The 18,026-nt window shown below is 41.0% G+C and overlaps 1 protein-coding gene and 1 long non-coding RNA gene across 6 annotated transcripts in view; both read left to right on the top strand.

Moving 5' to 3' along the window:
• The window catches only part of DOCK4 (dedicator of cytokinesis 4), a 250,160-nt gene that overhangs the window by 37,773 nt on the left and 194,361 nt on the right, over positions 1-18,026 (top strand). The window lies entirely within an intron of this gene.
• LOC311444015 lies at positions 7,181-10,106 on the top strand. Its single transcript, XR_014697621.1, has 2 exons — positions 7,181-8,317; positions 9,312-10,106. It is a non-coding gene; the product is annotated as an uncharacterized lncRNA (long non-coding RNA).

Below are 18,026 nucleotides of genomic sequence, written 5' to 3'. Positions count from 1 at the left end.
CCTCTTGCTGCTTGAAAACAGCATTAATTCAAGATCCAAGTATCTGTGGAAAAGGCCTGTGAGCTTCCACTTCAAACCAAGTGCTTCAGCTGGAGCAGCTCAGCATAGCAGATCTTCTGCAGAGCAGCAGCTGAGGGAAGTCCCGGGTTTTGGTCTGCATGCCAAGTCTTTTTGGGTTTTGCATTAGTCATTTTGGGGGAATTAAATTGGAAGATCCTTTCTCAAGCAAGTCTAGCGGAGCCAGAAAGCCGTATGTGCCTCATGCATGCTTTTATTCCGTCTCTTCAGTCATTGTCTAGCTTGTTGGAGATTGCTTGCTGGGTCAAACCCTTTGGAGGGGAGACCTGCTCTTCTGCCTTATCCCTGAATGCTAGTCAGGTGTAGGGGTGGAAATGTGTATAGTTTTCAGCAGTTTGAGGTTTATACAGCTATAAACTGTGGGAACCTAGAGAAATAATTTTGGCAAGAACTGTTACGGGCTTTTGTAGATCACATTGTTGTGTTTAGGAGCCTAAATGCATGTCTGTGGTTACAGTGACATCTAAGCAAGACACCCTAAAACTCGTGTTAGAATGCTAAATGGCTGATCAAAAATAGAAGGGGTTTTTGAAACAGCCTGAATAGGACAAGCCTGATGGGGTAAGATGGTGTGAGCTGGTTTCCTTGAGGCACTGTAAGGAGCAAGTTGTTGAATCCTCAGGTGGATACCTGGATGCAGCTGGGGACTCGTCCTCATGTTCATCACGTGCATTCACTGCCTGAATTCTTATACCGAGCTCTGTCTGATTTGATGACACTGAGCAAGCATACAAAAGAATTTATTTTTTTTTCTTTGCCAAGTAAAACATATTCACAGCATATACTTAAAAATATGGAGCACTGCAAAGATGATCGTGTGACTGCAACTATCTTAATTTCTGTCTGAAATAACTGGCCAGCAATCTGGATACACAGTGCTCCTTCCCCTTCTTTAAAATACTTGTGTGGTATTTTGTGAAAGTGGTAGTTTTACGTATTCCGGAATGCTTTGTATAAGTTGGAGCATATCTCAAAAATGTTTGCTATTTATACTTCTTCATATATATATATATATATATATATATATATATATATTGAATTATGGAAGAAACAAATGTATGATGGAAAAACAACCTTTTTCTTGAAGCTGATTCTCTTGACACCAAGGAATTCAGTCTGTCAGTTCTTTGTGGTTAACTGCTGCGTGCTTATACACGTGCTATGTTACAATCAATACTACTTAAGCCTTGTGGTGTTTTGTTGTTACCTGGCAGTATGTTCCTCAAGTGGCCTGTTTAATGGAAGAGCGAATTATTGGAGAAATATTTCCCTCCAGTTGCCTGATTGTGCATTATTTACCTTCTTATTATTTGCAAAATGAGATAACAATTTGCTTTGCTACTGTATAAATCCAGGAGCTGCTGTTATGATGTGCTTATGTAGATACCGACTAGTGGAACCTGATTGTGCCTTTGGACGCTAATTCCTTCGTTATGTATTCATGTCTACGGGTGGTAAGGAAAGCTTGAAAGAGGAATTTCTTATAGTGGACTTGAAAAAGCAAACTACGTGAAGTCTCTTTTTCTAGCTGAAACTTCTGTAAATCTCAGACAGGTTTTAATGAAGACGAGTTTTCTCAATGTCATAGGAAGTTGTGGGAAGCATTTATGAATAATAGAAATACACCAAGTTTGTTGATACTTTAAAGTCTGCTCTTGAAACTTTCTACTTCAGATGGCTTTTCAGTCAGGTAGAGTGTTGTAGCCTGTAGCCATGTGAAGATTTCTGCTGTGCAGTTTGTAAGAACAAGGAAGTTGATGAAAGGTAATTATTGGACAGGCTGTAAAAGGGCTTGGGCTAATTAGTTGTGACTTCAGCTGTACGATGACTCCTCCAGTAGGCTAAGCCTGTGTTTTGTATTGAAATAGTAGTGTTCTCCCTTCAGAAAAGCCTGTAGTGAAAATATTGCTCTGTTTATTTAAAATGCAGTCAGTAAAATGAACACATTCCTGTCACCTGCAGTGGCTGCCGTGCTATAGGCAGCTTGAGTTATTACAGGTAAATTGATAGTGAAAAGCCTTTCTTTCTGCGGGATGAATTCATTAGAGAAAATTAATTGCTGTGCAGTTGTGCGGCCTTTCTAACTGAATTTACACCACCCAATCAGACCATAGTCAAAAGTTCATTATGTGGGAACTGTACACCTGGAAGAAGGGAAAAGCCTGTGTAACGCTAGGCTTGTAGTAGAGGAGCACTTCAGTGACCCTGCAGCAGTCGCTTTGGTTTTAGCAGGATTTACTGCCCCCAGCTAAGCACTAGCCACGCAGGACCTGAAATGACTCTAAAACCCGACAAGTGTCCCTGCAGTGCTTGGGTTCTGCATGGGTGCAGCAAATGTATAGGGCCAGCAGGGGCCTGGCATGGTGCCCCAGCAGATAAACCTCCCCGAATGCAGAGAACTGGCTGGGGGGCAGCACAAAGCCCTGTTTACACTCGGTGCCTTGGGGTTTGCAAGACTTGGCTGTACTCAAATAAAAGTTGAGGTCGGGGGGGATGCTGCAGCATGTAGTCCCCAGTGGTCATGATATAAGGATTACGATCTTAAATACACCTGAGCTGCTTCTACATAAAACTAGCTGAGCTTTATAGCTGAAGTTGAGAGACTTTTTTGGTTCCGTGCTGGTACTGGAAGTGTTCAGCCAGACCTGCTGTCATTCTTTCTCTGCTTTCCTTGCCATTCACTCACCTTTTTTTATTCCTTTCCGTACCTCTCCTCTTCATAGTGTCCCATCCCAGCCCTTGCTTACTTCACAAAGTATTTCATTCTGTTGGCTACCAAAAGCACGTGTTTTGAGACTGAACTCTGCTTCCCTGCAAGCTTAATTGTATTCCCTCAGTTCTCAACATCTAAGGATGCCCGGATTTTATGGTTAGTTATGCAAGTTGTGGATTGTACCCCTCTCTTTTCATCTCTAATTGCAGCTTTTAGAGATCTGGGATATGATTCAGCACAATATCTAAATACTGCTTGTGTACACTTAGGGGCTTTGCTAAATTTTGTCCTGGAGTACAAGCCACAAATGCAAGCAAATTGGAGTGGGGGAGAAAGCAGTGGTTCCTGCCTTCAAAACATAGATGGATGAAATGGGACTGCTGGTTCCGGGCTTCTGTTTTATGTTCATGCCTTTCTTGTCAGAGATGGCTGTTGCATAGATGCAAGTATGCATGACAGAGGTGTACCAGATGTAGTCACACTTTTCAACTTACCAGCTACTTCTTCTTTTGAAGGTAGACTTCAGGTACTGAAAAATTCTCCTTTTAGATATATAAGAAGCTTCTTTAGTGCAATCAACCTCCGTAAAGCCAATTCCTTCAGTACAGTTGTCTTTTTGAAAACTATCAGGTCTTCAGCTACTGCTCTCGATCTCTAAGGAAACAGGCTTTTCAGTTCCTTCTAAGACAAACTACAGCCCTACGGTCTCATCAATACATATCTTTTTCCCTTTCCCAGTTATGTGAGAGCTGGAGGTCCAGCCCCTGCCACATCAGTTCTTTATCAGAAATGAATAAGCAGATGATTTCATATCGTGGGTGCAATTCCAACATTTTTATGATAACACTTAAGCTACTGTCTAGTTGGCAGTAGAATATATGAATGCATTGCCATTATTTATATACTCTGGAAAGGAGTACAAAAATGCAATGCAAAGTATGTTAATTCATTTTAAGAATTGGCCTTGTTTTCCATGATCACAGCTGTAGCTGTCCCCTCCCCCCCAGCATGTGATGATGCAGATGAAAACAAATCTTGCAGCATCTTATAAACCACTACGAAACGTTTTGAGGGAGACATCTGGATCTCATTCACTTGTGGGATTATTGTTCTAGTCTGCGGTCACTATGGTGAACCCCACGACTGTGGGGATGAATAGGAAGCAAAACAGTAAAGGGAATGTTGTCCAGGAGGAACATTAAAAACATCATGATTGTGTGTTTTAACCATCTTTCACATGCTGCTGATGCAAAAATCCTGGCCACTTTGGTATGAGTTACAATTAGGAGGCTTCCTGTAGTGACTTGTTGCATCTGTACAAAGAGGAAAGGTGAAATTATCTGCGTTAGCTGATGAGTTTGGGGTGTGCTTTGTGTTTGTGAAATGTATGTTAAATAACTTCACTGTTTCCCTTGATAAATAGGAATTGAAGATTTGTTTAGGCCACTTTTCTAAGGCCTTTTTTTTTTTTTTTTAATATCTGATTTGGTACTTGATGAAGCTTGGAACTCTTTGAAGGTTGGCAAGTTTCAGTGACAGGTAGGTGTTTCAGTCTCAGCACCTGAACGGTGTTTGAGCACTTCCAGGCTGTTAAATCTATGCCAAATTCTAGCAGGTCTGATAGCACAAACCTAGTTGAAGGATCCAGGTTAAAGGGGTTGTAGAAGGAAGAAATAAATTGTTCTATTTTGCATCCGTGACTAGATGGCTTCTGTAATTAGTGCTAATCAGTGCAGAGATCTGTTTTGACATCGTACCTTTTCCTGGAGTTGTATGTTTCTGTTTTAATTTTGCTGCTTTATCTTAGTCTTGGGCAGCTTTAATAGCGTTAACAAGAATGTTTTTGAACAAAGACAGTTTCAATGTCTGCTATAAAGCTGTGCTTCTGTCCCTTATGTTTCCTGAGTGCTTAAGACTTGTCAGCCACCGTCACAATCTCTTGTTTTGAGATGTGGCCATGATAGTTTTAAATCTGACAAATCTGCTTAGAGCTGTCTCTTTGAAAACGTGTAATAACTTCAGTTTCCAAATCTGAGCTCCTGTGAGAGCTCCTAGGAAAAAGGTTTGTTGGAGTGCTGCTTAGGTGGATTGGTGTAGTGCTGCTTGCTCCTTGCTGTTGCATGTTTTATCACGTGAGTGGTGATTAAACAGCATAACTGGGACTTGCACGTGTTATATGACAAATGCTGATGTCCATATGTTACTTCAGCTTCTCTGAAGTGAAACCAGTGGTTGTTCTCTCTGGGATAGGGCTGTTCCTTATAGCAGATGACAGGATTCTGAAGCTGTTAGCAGAAAGGTTTCAGTGAAATTGTCCCTTTAAATCCCTTTTTTCATTTCAGCAGTTAATTTTATCTCAGAGTGCTTTTAATACCTGCCCACACCTTTGCTTGAAATTATCTTTAGAATTGCATCTGCAATTTTCAGTGTTACTCTCCGCAGCTCTTCAGCTGTTCAGTGCCTGCTCGCGTTAATGCCAATTGAGACTATTGTTTCCTCTCTAGTAATTTAGACTTCAGTTATATCAGTCTGAGGAAAAACGATCAGTTCTCCTTAAATAACATCAGAGTTAGCATTTTGTCATAATTTTTAGTTCAAAGTGCTTTTTAACAGGTGTTGTTTATGCTCACCAGTCTCTCTGTCACTTTGTCTGCTCAGTCTCTCTGGATTTATACACTTTTCATCTTCTGAGTTGTCCCTTTATTTTAAAGCCCATTAATCTCTCAAGTTAAATTCTCATGAAGTATTCAGAATCTACTTTTTCTTCTCCATCTCTTCCTCTCAGCCCCTGCCCTTGGCAGTTCTGGTAGTGCTTGATGTAGCACCTTCAGATTTGTAAACCGAGTTGTGCGCTTCCAATTTTATTAAAAACCGAACTTGGTAAAATTACAATTAAGACGTGGAGCCTTGTCTTTGAACTTGCCGATGGCTGCGTTACTGTTCTAGAGATGTAGTTTAGGTGGCTGGCTTCAGGTCAGCTTTGTTGGATACAATGAGCAGCCCAGGTAAAAGCTCCTTTAGGAAAAGTTCCTTGGTTGCCATCAATAAGTAGACTGAATTCACCTGGGATTATAGAGACTGAGCTATCCTGAGGATCTACTGAAGAATCTTTAAATACTAGATAAAGACTTTGGTTGAACCTTGATTGGACATCTTTGTGGAAAAGATTGCCTTAGACACAAACATGCTAAATCTTTGGTTTTGGTGTTTAGGTACAAAGAAAAAAACTGCATATATGGAAAAGGAGTATTGCGTGGCATGCAAAATACAATAGTCAAAATAATGCTCTTGCATCATTTGAACTAGCCTAAAAAAAACCACTTCTGATAAATAAACCCCCCCTGCTATCTTTGAAGGCATTCATATGAATTTTGCTTGCTTCTGTAGGTTCCCAGTCTAATCTGAAACTCACAGTTACTGTATTTCGTGATCCGTGGTCACACAGGGAGGTGCAGCCCTGAGCGGTACACGTGTGATAAGGTTGACCAGCACGACTGCAGTGCTTCCTCCTTGGCTCCGGGAGCCGTGCAGTGGTTTGCAGTCTTGGTTTTTGTGTGACGTTTCTACAAATGAAAATGTTGTGGATATACTTGTAGGGTATCCTAAATTTCTGTCCAATCTTAAGTCAGAGCATGTTCAGATGGCCATAAGTCATCCAATGAAGAGGTATGAGAAAGCTCTCCCATTGCCCCCAGGCTGAAACTGCTTGTGGCAGTGCTCCTGCCTCTGCTCTGCTGCCACGAGAAGTGGCTCTGGGCAGGTTTGCTCTGCAGCATGTGCCTGCAGTCCTGTTCAGACACTTGGTGTCTGTATTTGGCTGGCTTTTGGGACATCAGTGGGAAATTTTGTTCCCCATTTAGAGTGTGTGGGCCCTTTTTCTGGATAAATGTAAGCTTTCACTTCATCTTTCTGTTTTTTAGCATCAGTACATAGGTGTATAAAATCAATTTCATATCACTTAATTTGGTGCAAATATTTGCAAAATAACTGCTTTTGTTTTACATTTGGCTTGTAAAATGGGGCCTGTGCTCTGCTTTGTGAGGATAGTTTTCCTTTTCTTCAGGAAAAAAAGAGAACTCTGAAAGGTTTAACTACAATCTCCAGCCTTCATATTTACTGTGGTACTGGAACAGACATTGGTGCTGCTGTATTTGGGAAGCTCTCTGATGTTTTAAGTTTAGAAGTTACTCCTACATTATGTTTCATTTGTGCATCCCAGCCTAATTAAGAACCTATTAACATGAGATGCTTTGCCACTTTTTATTGGTCATGAGCCTAGAGGTGTAGAAGAAAATCCTTGAAATTTATTTCACCTTCTAACTAGAGTGGTTAGGGAATTATCACTTCTAAAGTAATACTCTAGTAACGGTAGTTAACCACTAAGATTTGGTACACACACGTCAGTATGTTGTAATATATAGAAGCTGCTATCTTTGTATTCATGATTTTCCTTCTGGTTTGATTCCACGTTGTTCTTCGGGTATATTTATATTTGTATAAAGTTGTCCTCAGACTGGGTGTGATTGTTTCATTTCCTTGATCTACTTTCAGATGGAAAGCAAAACTTGCTTTACATTCTTAGCTCACACAGTGATTTTTTTTATTTTTTATTTTTTTTAAAAGAAAAAAAAAGAAAAATGAGAGATGTAGTATAGCCCTGCAAGTTCTGTATGGAAAATATCCATCACTGTCACCTAATGACTGTATTTTGCAAGAGATTTAAAAACATGCCTGTAACATATCCAATTAGAGAAAATGGAAATATGGTAGAGGGTGTTCTTGCTGCCCTTCCTGCTACATTATTAAGCAGCAATGCTCAGCATTCCTGTCTGTACTATAGCTGCTAGAGAGCCCTGAGCGCTTTAAGGCTTTTCAGTCAATACGGATTTGTGGAGCAATGTAGGTAAGGGATTTGTTTAGTAGTAGGCTGAACAACCCAGAAAACCTCTAAGAAATCAAAATAAAAAACCCTACTCCCATTAATTTTTTAGTCTTTTGCCTCTAAGCAATTGAGATAGAGATCAGAAGTGAGAGCAGAATTGATACTGTCCTGTTATCTGGGAATCATTTCAACAAGAAATTCACTTTAGTTAAACTGAAGTCAGCTGAGCTCTCACAGGTCCTCCTGATCTCCATTCAGACTTAAGGACCGCCGTGTTTTTTCCTCTTACGTAATTCCTTCTGTGGCAGAAAGTGTGTTATGTTTGGGGGGTTTAGAGTACGCATCCAGGAATGTATAGCTGCTGTGGAGACTGGATAATCTTCTGCAGCTAAACTGGGGAGAAGAATAAAAAAAACAACATGAAAACAACCTGAAGTAATTTATTGCTTTAAAGAAATTGAAGTTACATCTGCAGTGCAGTAATCAGCCATGTAATGCTTCAATACTTGTCATAAATTTAGTTTGTAGAAATCATCCATTGATTGTAATTGAGCATAATAGACATACTTTCCAATGGCCCTATCGTCTCCTATTTTTAGAATGGCTTTCTATAAAATGATCTACATTACTGCTTTGCCTGAGGGGTAAGCGTTTAAGAATTTGATATTTGTCATTTGAGTTATTATAGGTAATAGTAATGTTTGTGGATGAAAGGTGGATTATGGGTTGAAAGGCTCCTGGATTTGTGGGATGAAAGATAAAGGAGGTCCCCAGGACACCTTTGTTCCCCAACCAGTCTGATCTTGGTCGATGGGGAAGGGGGATCCTGTGTTGTCCCTGGGGACTCCAGTTCATACCCATGGCTACAAAGTTAGGTACTCTGGGCACCTTGTCCTCCTTCCTTGTCCTTTTAAATGCACAGCCCCCTTCTCAGGTGAGACCACTTTTTCTACCAGGACTCAGTGGCATCTTTGCATTTGAATCATTTTTGAGGCTCCAAAATATTGCAGAACTTTTATCAACTATTCACCTGACTTTCACAGGTGGAAGAGAGAACTTGAAGAGGAGACTCATGATAACAATGCTGCCTGTGGCTGGTTTCTAATATTAAGGAGGTCTCTGGGTTAGGATATGCCTTGAAAATCTGCAGTAGCTCACAGGATTGCTTCAGAAGTTGGTGGATGCTGTCAGGCATACTCAGTTTCCCTTTATGTTGTGTTTGTGTGTTGGTGTGTGTGTGTTTTTTAAGAACAACAAAAAGAAATAAAACCATCCAAAATCCTGACTCCATTGCATTCCCTGTTCCATCCCCTTCCTCCATTTGTTTTCATGTATTCACTACCTCCTCTATTTCCTCATTTACTCTCAGGTTTTGTGGATTTTGTCCCATGTTGCCTTCCCCCCAGAGCTTTTGATTTTATAGGATGGGGTTTGGATCTGTCCCTGCTGTGGGATCCCCTGGGGACAAACAGCAGTAAGAAAAGGATCTCAGCGGATTCCTGTTTGAGATGGGACTGAAGGGCTTTTCCCTCCTGTCCCTGGCTCCCTCCTGGAAGGTGATGAGACAAATAAGAAAATAAGGTTACTGCCATGACCACGACTTCTACCATTGTCATCATGATCCTTTAATTCCTGCAGCCACTCTCACCACCATCACATGGGGGTAATTAACAGCGTGGAGAAAGAAGACTGAGCATAAGAAGTGCATACCCTGATTTACATATCTCTGCATGGAACAGATGAATCGAAATGAGAACTCAGCACAACTACGCAGAAAAGCCTTAGTTCTTGGAGTGACAAGCTCAGATGTGGGTTTTTTTTTGTTTGTTTCAAACATGGTTTGAAAGCATTATATATTGTAATATTGTACAGTAAATTGTTAATGTAGAAAAAGCTCCCTTTGCTGCTTGTTAAGTGTCTCATACAGATCTATATTGCTGGCTCCCAAGGCTAGCAAAGGCACAGTAACTCTACAACAAATTGCTCTGCTTCCTAGAACAGCTGGATTACATCAAAGATCCAACTGGAAGCAGTCTCTGCTCTCTCCTGTAGTGTTAATATATCAGTTTTTCCATTAATTGCACGATCACTGTTAATTTAATCTACAACAGATCAATGTTACTGAACTGCGGAGTGTGTTATTTCTGTTGAGTAGAAAGTGAATGGGATGTTTGAACGGGCTTAGTGTGCTGTTGAAAAAGGAGAGCAATTGATTGATATGGAAAAAATGAATGGGAGGATGGCACTGTAAAATATGTAAAGTCTATTTAGCTTTTGTACCCTTCTGTTTTCATATATTTCATTAAGTTATGATCATTACATCAATGTCATTCATGCAGATTTCTGTGAAATGATCCCTGATTTTCTAGGGGATAACAAAAATTAAAAGCAGTTTTCTGATTTTTTTTATTAAAAGTACTCCATCTCCTCTGACCAACTCTTCTGACCTCGTTTGTCCTATGTGGAAAAGATCTGTTTTGCTATCTTCCCATGACTCAGAATCCCAAATGGCAAGAAATGAGCTAGGAAATCCTTCTGTTCAAACTGTAGCTCAACCATTTGTGCATCCAGCTGACAGGTCTACTTTGAGGCCTGTAACAATCTTAAATGTCGGTCGTTCTTCAATGAACCTTCAGCAGTAAGAATGCAAACAGTCTGAGATGCTTACGCACAGGATTTCAGGACTGCTACCAAGAGAGCTGTAGCTGCTGCTTCCATTTGCTTGTATCTCACGGTTCCTGTGCACCTGTCTGGCCAGAGGCAGCAGCTCAGCGTGCCAGGTGCCTTTTGCTATAGATGAAGAAGCAGTAAGGTGTAGGCTCCTCAAGAGATGAAAACTGCCTTACAGGCTGTGGCATCTTTACATACAGACCTTACCCTTTCCAACTGTCAGTGGCTATTTAGAAAAAGGAAGGTAGGAGAACACAATATTGTTTGAACCTGTGTTAGAATGGAGCATTTTTTCATAAATTTTGGGTTTCTTTTTGCAGATAACTTAAACATTGAAGGAATTCAAATGGTTACCAGCTCCAGAAGGCAGAAAGAATGCATAGTATTTAGGCCAAGACTGAAACGTTTTGCTCTTGTATTTCACGAACACTCATAATGTATAGAAACATTTGTAGATCTAATGCTGTCTTAGTATTTGTCAAACGAGTACACGAAGGATAGAGAACTCTTACCATATACTTGTTTTCAGCAAGGTAGTGTTCTTTAACACTGTCTGAAAGCATACATATACTTTCTTCAAACAAATATTTCACTGATTGCCAAATGAGATTGGATTACATTAGCCACTTATAGCCACTCATCAAGAGGCTGATGTAAGACAAAGGTTAACGGAAGACAAAACAACCCTTTTATTAGGAAAATCTTCAAGAATTCTGGAAATGATATGTCATCAGCTGGACAGTGAGCATCTGTTGCCTTTCACTGAATAAGGATGGCTATCACTCCCATTAGCAGGCCGCAGAGGCTGGTGCTGAAAAGACCATTTCAAAATGCAGGTGCATCAAACTGCAGTAATGGATGCGTTTAAGAAATGGGTTTGAAGTTAACTTGAATACAAAGTGATTAATGGCAGCTTCTCATTACTTACTCAGCTTACTTGCTTTTGTTCTTTGCCTTTTTGTCTTAATGTGGTAAAAGAGAAAACAGCTTCCTGTGAAAAGCTTCTCAAAACATTGCATTAGGTGCTTAAAGTGTGGTAGGTTTGGGAAAGTCTCCATGATATCCTGTCCATGGTCACTAGGAACATTCCTTCAGTGTTTTAGAGTTGGCTTTCTGTCCCTTTGAAGCAGTTAGTAGAGGAGCAGCAATGCTGAGTGTCACTGTACAAAAACTGCAGAGAAAGGGGAGAATGGTGCAGCACCAGAAGCTGTTGGTGTCCCCACCAGAAGCCTGTACTGCACTAAAAGAACAAGTAGCAGTGATTAGCATGCCTGATAGGTCAGTGGCCATCCCTTGAAAAGCGTCTGTACCGTTTGTGCTTCAGATATCACACTGCCGTGGGGCAAAAAAAGAAATCCTGCAGGACCATTTTACTTCTTTTGCTACAGTGTAGCTGAATGCATGCTTATTCTGTGGGTTAGTTGCTTGTGTGATTCACTAAGTCAAGAAATCTTCCAAAACCAAAACTGAGGCTGGACAGCTGTTTTGTTTGTCCCACAGTATCCTTTATTAAAAGCTTGATTCCTGATTTATTCCCATTTTGTACCTGTGATAGCTGTAGGGTTCTCACAGGGTTAGTATGCAAGGCTGGTATAGACCTTGTGTCAACAGATATTATCTTTCCCAAGCTAGTTGGATCTCCCAGCTTGATCAAAAAAATGGTATTCTTCTCAGTAGATGCTATGCTGGCAGTGCTGTAGCTTTGACCTGGATGCTTATGCCTCAATTAAATAGAACGGTGGCCAGCCATTTATTTTCAATCTGTATTGTCCATTCCTCTTACAGCAAAGTCAGTTGCGTTTAACTGATATTCTGCCTGTTTTTAAAAGGGGTATACAATTTGGTAAAAGGAGCCCATCTGTACAGAAATCTATAACATTCTAGCTTCTAGTTGTGCTTTTCCCAAAGATCATGGAATTACAGGAAGGCAGAGGCTGCAAGGTACTCCTGCAGACCATTAAGTCCAATCCCAATGCCCAAAGGAGCTCAGCTAGAACGTGTTGCTCAGGGCCATGGCCAGGTAGATTTTGAGCACTTTCAAGGGTGGAAACTACACAACCTCTCTACGCAGTCTGTTCTGATGTTTAGCTAACCTCACAGTGAAGTGTTTTTTTTTGTTTTGTTTTGGTTTGTTTTTTTTTTTTTTTATGTATTTCAATGTGTGCCCATTGCCTCCCATCCTGTTCCTGGGTGCCACTGAGAAGAGTCTGGCTCCATTGTCTTTATCCACTACCCCAAAATTGGGTATTTAAATACACTGATAAGATTCCCCCCCAAAACATTCCTTTCTCTGTGTTAAGCAGTCCCAGCTCTCTCAGTCTCTCTGTGTACACCAGGTGCTGCAAGCCCCTAATGTTCATGGCCCTTTGCCTGTCTCACTGCAGTAGGAACCCATCTTCTCTGGAGAAGCCCAGCACCAGGCATGGCACTCCAGATGTGATGAGGAGAGGGGAGGATCTCCTCATTCAGCCTGCTGGAAAAGCCCTTCCTCATGCAGCCCAAGACACAGTTGGTCTTGGCCATATGGGCACACTGCTGACTCAAGTTCAACTCAAGGACTGTCAGGACCCTCCAGGTCCTCTTACACAAAGCTACTTTCCAACCAGTTAGCCCCCAGCTTTATGGTGGACTCTATGTTATGTTTATTGTCTTCTGGCTGGAGGCAGTGCATCACCTTTCTTGGCAGCTTAGGCACTGGGATATCACAAAAGGAAGTGTTTGTAAATGAGTCCCTATGAAGGGAGGCAGTCCACTGCACTGATGTGTACGTGATGCCTGCTTTTAAAGGCATCAGTAATAATTCACTCAATCTACTGCTGTATAAACATCTAATAATGCAAAACTTTACTATTTTAACAGTTTCCACTGTAAAATTCTTAGTCTGCTGTATGCATATTTATCCTCTGCAGTAATTATAAATTGTAATGGGTACACTTTAAATAATATTCAAGATTTTCAAGAGAGATAAAAGAATTTTGAGTGCTGCCTTGAAACTTTTAAGGGAAGGCGTAAGTATTAAAGCCTGCCACATCAGCACTTAGTGAAAATCAGAGTTCAAGTTAAGTGCTCCATTCTTTGTTGAAAATCTTTATGTATGATGTAAGGAAAGATATTTAAATAAGTGAATAAGTGGGTGGAACAGCAAGTAACAGCAACTGTTATCAAAGGTTTTTTGACCAATAAACTACAATCAGCCATCAAAGCTTCTTATTAGTTAATAAAAACCTTTATTGTGGCAGTTCTGTTTGAGCACACCACTATTCGTGGTCTTCTGTTCCATCAGTGGTATGCAGACCAGTTTGTGAGTGACTGGTATGAACCTGAAAAGTGGTTAACGTGTGTTTGTGAGCCCACAGTGCTCCACAAGCCTTGCGTATAAGCTGTCATCAGTTATTTCTGGTAATTTCTTGCTTGACAATAAACTACTCTGCTAGTTTTACTCTTGATGTATCAAATCCTTTAAATTATTCAATACGCTGTAAACTGTGATATTATGCACGAGCAACCCTTGCTGCTTTTGTAATGTCCTTCACTTGGAAAATACTTTAGGAATGCTATACACTGGGCTTAGCCAAAGCTCTGGTGGTCTTGTGGAACAGATAATTGCAAATAGTGAGACTTAGGCTGTTTAGCATCTGTTTTCAGTAAGTGGTGCAGTGAACATGCAAATTCAGTTTTCTGACTGAGTTGGGTATGCCAGCCTTATGCTTTCCTATGCTATACCGTGTTGAAAAGCAGGTATATGTCATTGTTTGTGTTGTCAGAGGAGTGAATGCCTAAAGCCTGTCAAACCCACTGTAGCACTGGGTAGTTATTTCTAAACCCGTGTCTTTCTGCTTTGAAGGGCAGGATTTGAACTGAGTAGTTACACTTAACGCTGGTGACTTTTTTGCAGCTCTTCAGGGTCTGAATCAGCACTGTATGGACTAAATATTCCACAGGGCTCTCCTGTGCAGTAGAAAACATCAGAGACGTGCTGTCTCTCCTGCAGCTATTTCCATTTTCTAAGGATTAGTAAACTGATTTCTCTTCTTAGAAGGACTCAATGTTGTGCAACATGAAGTACTTCACGTCTTACTCATGCCTTCAGAGATTGATATAAACAGATGCAGATTGCTTTGTCTGTGAGCAGAATGGCAAAAATGCATTTCAGGTGTGGTGAGATTTTGACGATTGAAGATGGTGCAGTGAGATTTTGATGATTGCAGGTGGTGCAGTGATGCTGCCACAACTTGCAGGGAGCGCAGTGCCTGCGTGGCTCTGCCAGTACCTCCGGGGGCACAGGACTTCATCAGGGAGGCTACTACTACTTTGTACTGTTGTAAGAAAGTTTGCTAATAACAGCAGATTTATAGATTTCAAAGCAAATATTTTCTCTATTTGTATCTGAAATCTGTTTAAATAGGTTAGTAAATAATAATCATGTTTTGCACAACTGTGTTCCACTGGTGTTACACAGTACTGCTCTTGGTTAGGAGAATGCTTTAAAAGGCTTTTCAAGTGTTCTCATAAAATAGTAGCAGTACCAGCCACAGTCTTTTTTTTTTTTTTTTTTTTTTTTTTTTTTTTCCCCTATATTTTCGTATAAGTAATTAATTTATGGAATTCTGACCTGGCTGTTACATGCTGAAGACAGGTGAGGACCACTGTGTGTGCCAGGCAGTCTGAGGGAAAGGGCTGGGTGGTTTGGCTGACAGCTGAGCCTAATTCAGCTGGAAAGTGGGACGCAGTTCAGTTGTGCAGAGCACTTCTTGCTTTGAGTTTCTGGCTGCATTCGCCTTCTCTTCACATTTGCTAAAATCAAGCGTTATATGCTGGCTGGGTGTGCAGTGGCCAAGCCCATTTATCAAATCGCAGGTCCCAAAGATCAGTTCAGTACTTTGAGAAATGAAGCCCTTCACTTCAGTGATGTATTTCACATGGCTTATTTTGATTTCCATCCTTCAACTGCAGGAAATAACCCAATATTTAATACCAAAAATACTATTTGATCTTCATTAATTTCGAAATTAGAAGCGTAGGTGTTCAACAATGTGGTTCACAGGTTTTTAATTGTTTCCTCTGATCTTTCCATTGAATGCTTCTATTTAATATTTTCATATGAACCAAAGTTTTTCATATTTTGATCTTACTAATCAATGCATTAAAAAAACAAAGTACATCAATGTGCTGTTTTCCTATGGGATGGCTCCCTGAGAACACAAAGCTCTTATTTCAACCGTATCTGCTGAATGGCTGAAAAGGCAGAACTTCTTAGGAACACTTAGAGATTGCCGTAGAAACTGAAGAAAGCACTGTTACTCAAGTTTTAATGTTATGGGGATGGAAATGTAATCTGTTCGGAGAAATAGTGATTTATTTTTGCTTGGCTTACTGTTTCAGAGATTTTCAGGGGTAGACTTCATGTTCCTACTCAGGGAAATCTTTTTCCATCAGGTGTCTCCCAATGGTAAAAGTTAAGTTAGAGGTAAGAAAACTTTTATTTTTTTTTAATTTTGGGTGAGGTAGACTGGGTAGTCCAAAAGTAAATTTCTCTCCTATTAGAAACATATGTTATTTGTGGCCATTGTTTAGAGAGGACCAAGGGGAACGAGAGCAGTTATTACTATTAGTGCTGCATTAGAAGTTCATGATACAGATTCCGTGCAGCTAAATGCTGTAACAGCACACAGAAATATGTGACTGCAGTAAGTAATCTCTTTCCTCCCTTACACTCTCTTGTCTTTCCTCTTTTATTTCTTTTCTATGAGATAATGTCTGGGAATGTAAGGCTTGCAATATTGTGAAGTAATCCTAATTGAGACATTGGGGTTTATTGCACCAGAAAAATGAAATAAAAATGATTTGCTGTGTAGATATTAACGCTAGCAATGGAAACCCTCTCCACGGAAATGTCTCTGAGGCTGGTGGCCACCGATAATGCTGAGCTTTGGGATGATTTGGAGGCGGCCTCCTCTCTGCCTGGCAGGGGAGACAGCACAGGGATTAAAGCATAAGTGCCAAATGTTTCATAGCTTCTCTCCTTCAGAGTTTATGCAAATTCATAATGGCTCAATTTGCATATTCCCAGGTAGTTTGCAGATCTGGTTTAAATTGCGTGCTTTTGTTCCGAAGGTAAATGAGGTCTGTTGTTTCAAACACATGAGGTATGAACGGGGCAAGTCTCTATTACCCTGCTTAGGATCCTTGATCCCAAGGGCGTGCTTCTTCTTGAGCAAGTGGACAATTTAGCTGGGGTGTCCTTTGTCTGGCTTATTTTTTGTGGTTCTGCTAAGTGATGAACGCTGTAGGAGGTTCGTGCTGCAGCACTCGCCCCTGACATCCACTTGCTCGGGAGGTGCCACCAAGCACCGGCTGCAGTAGGCACCATTGCTCATGGTCTGCTGATGTGCGTGGGCCTGCAGTAAACACGCAGTGAAAGATGTGACTTTGTGGTGCTAGAAATGCAAGTTAAAAGTGAGCTTCACCTCCCCTCAAATGGGTCACAGGCAGTCTGCTGCAGGACCGACAGCTGGTGGGTTTGTGGGGCAGAACAGCCTGGTGAAAGCCCAGCCATATAAGTTTTAATGCACGGAAAGCTTTGAGGTGAAGGTATGGAGAAGGTTTGGGTAGGGTTTAACTCAGCTATGCTTACTCTACATGAGCCTTCTCAAGATTTGTCATGCTTGCTGCTTGTAAACCCTACTTTATCACTTTGGCTATTGCCTGTTTCTGAGGGCTGCTGAGCTCTTTGTTACTTCAGTTTCTCACCCCTTTACCTCCTGGTAGTTGCTTAAAACCAGCATCACCAGCCTCTCCAGAACACCTGAGTCGTGTGGATGGTGGCCTCCAGAATTGCATCTTGGTTTGCGCGGCCTGTACTGAATTGGTACTGGTTGGATCTGTAGTGGAAAGTGCCACATGAGCTGCACATCTCTTAGCAGCCCTGCCTCGAGATAACATTGTGTGAGAGACAATAAATGGGGAGAAGGAATTTCACCTGGAACTGAAGGGTTGCGGCGATCACGGGAAGATGGTTGGCAGCATGAAGCAAAAACCTGCAGCTGAGGTGCTGCAAGGAGCAGGGCTCTCCGATGAGGGCTTGTCCCTGCCACTGATGGGAAGAAATTAAATGAAGAATGTGTGGACTGAACTGTACAACTCATTGAAGTGGGATCTATGTGATCAATCATCCCTGGAAAGTGCTATTGACTGCTATTTTAACTCAACTGAATAAACCACTGTTGCATACTGTAAGATGTAATTTTACATTGGTGGAGGAACTCACTAATGACCTAATAGATAAGCTTTTGTTTCTAACTGTCTCTCACTTAAAAAGCAGACCTAGAATGTTAATTTTTCACAGAGGACTAATTTGGGCAGAAGAGAAAGCAAGACTTGCCTTACATTTTTTTCAGACTTGACTGTGACTGCTCGACTGTGCAACAACTCGGTCTTTGTGGAGCTGCATCAGGAGGGATTTTTAAACGTACAGCCATTTGTACGGTGACAAAAAGGTTCAGCTCATCAGTGTTCATCTCTATGGGAAACGTTTTGTGATTTTTTTCTTCATACCTTTCTGTAGATACAGTTGGTGGGATGGTGGTTGTATCTTTTTGTTTGTTGGGCCGATTGGTTTGGTTTGGAAAAGCAAGTTAAACTTGAATTATGCTTAGTATTCAGTGGTCCAAATTTGTATCAGTC

This window comes from Aythya ferina, assembly GCF_964211825.1.
Source record: "Aythya ferina genome assembly, chromosome: 1".
Lineage (NCBI taxonomy): Eukaryota > Metazoa > Chordata > Aves > Anseriformes > Anatidae > Aythya > Aythya ferina.
This window is presented reverse-complemented; position numbering and strand designations above follow the sequence as displayed.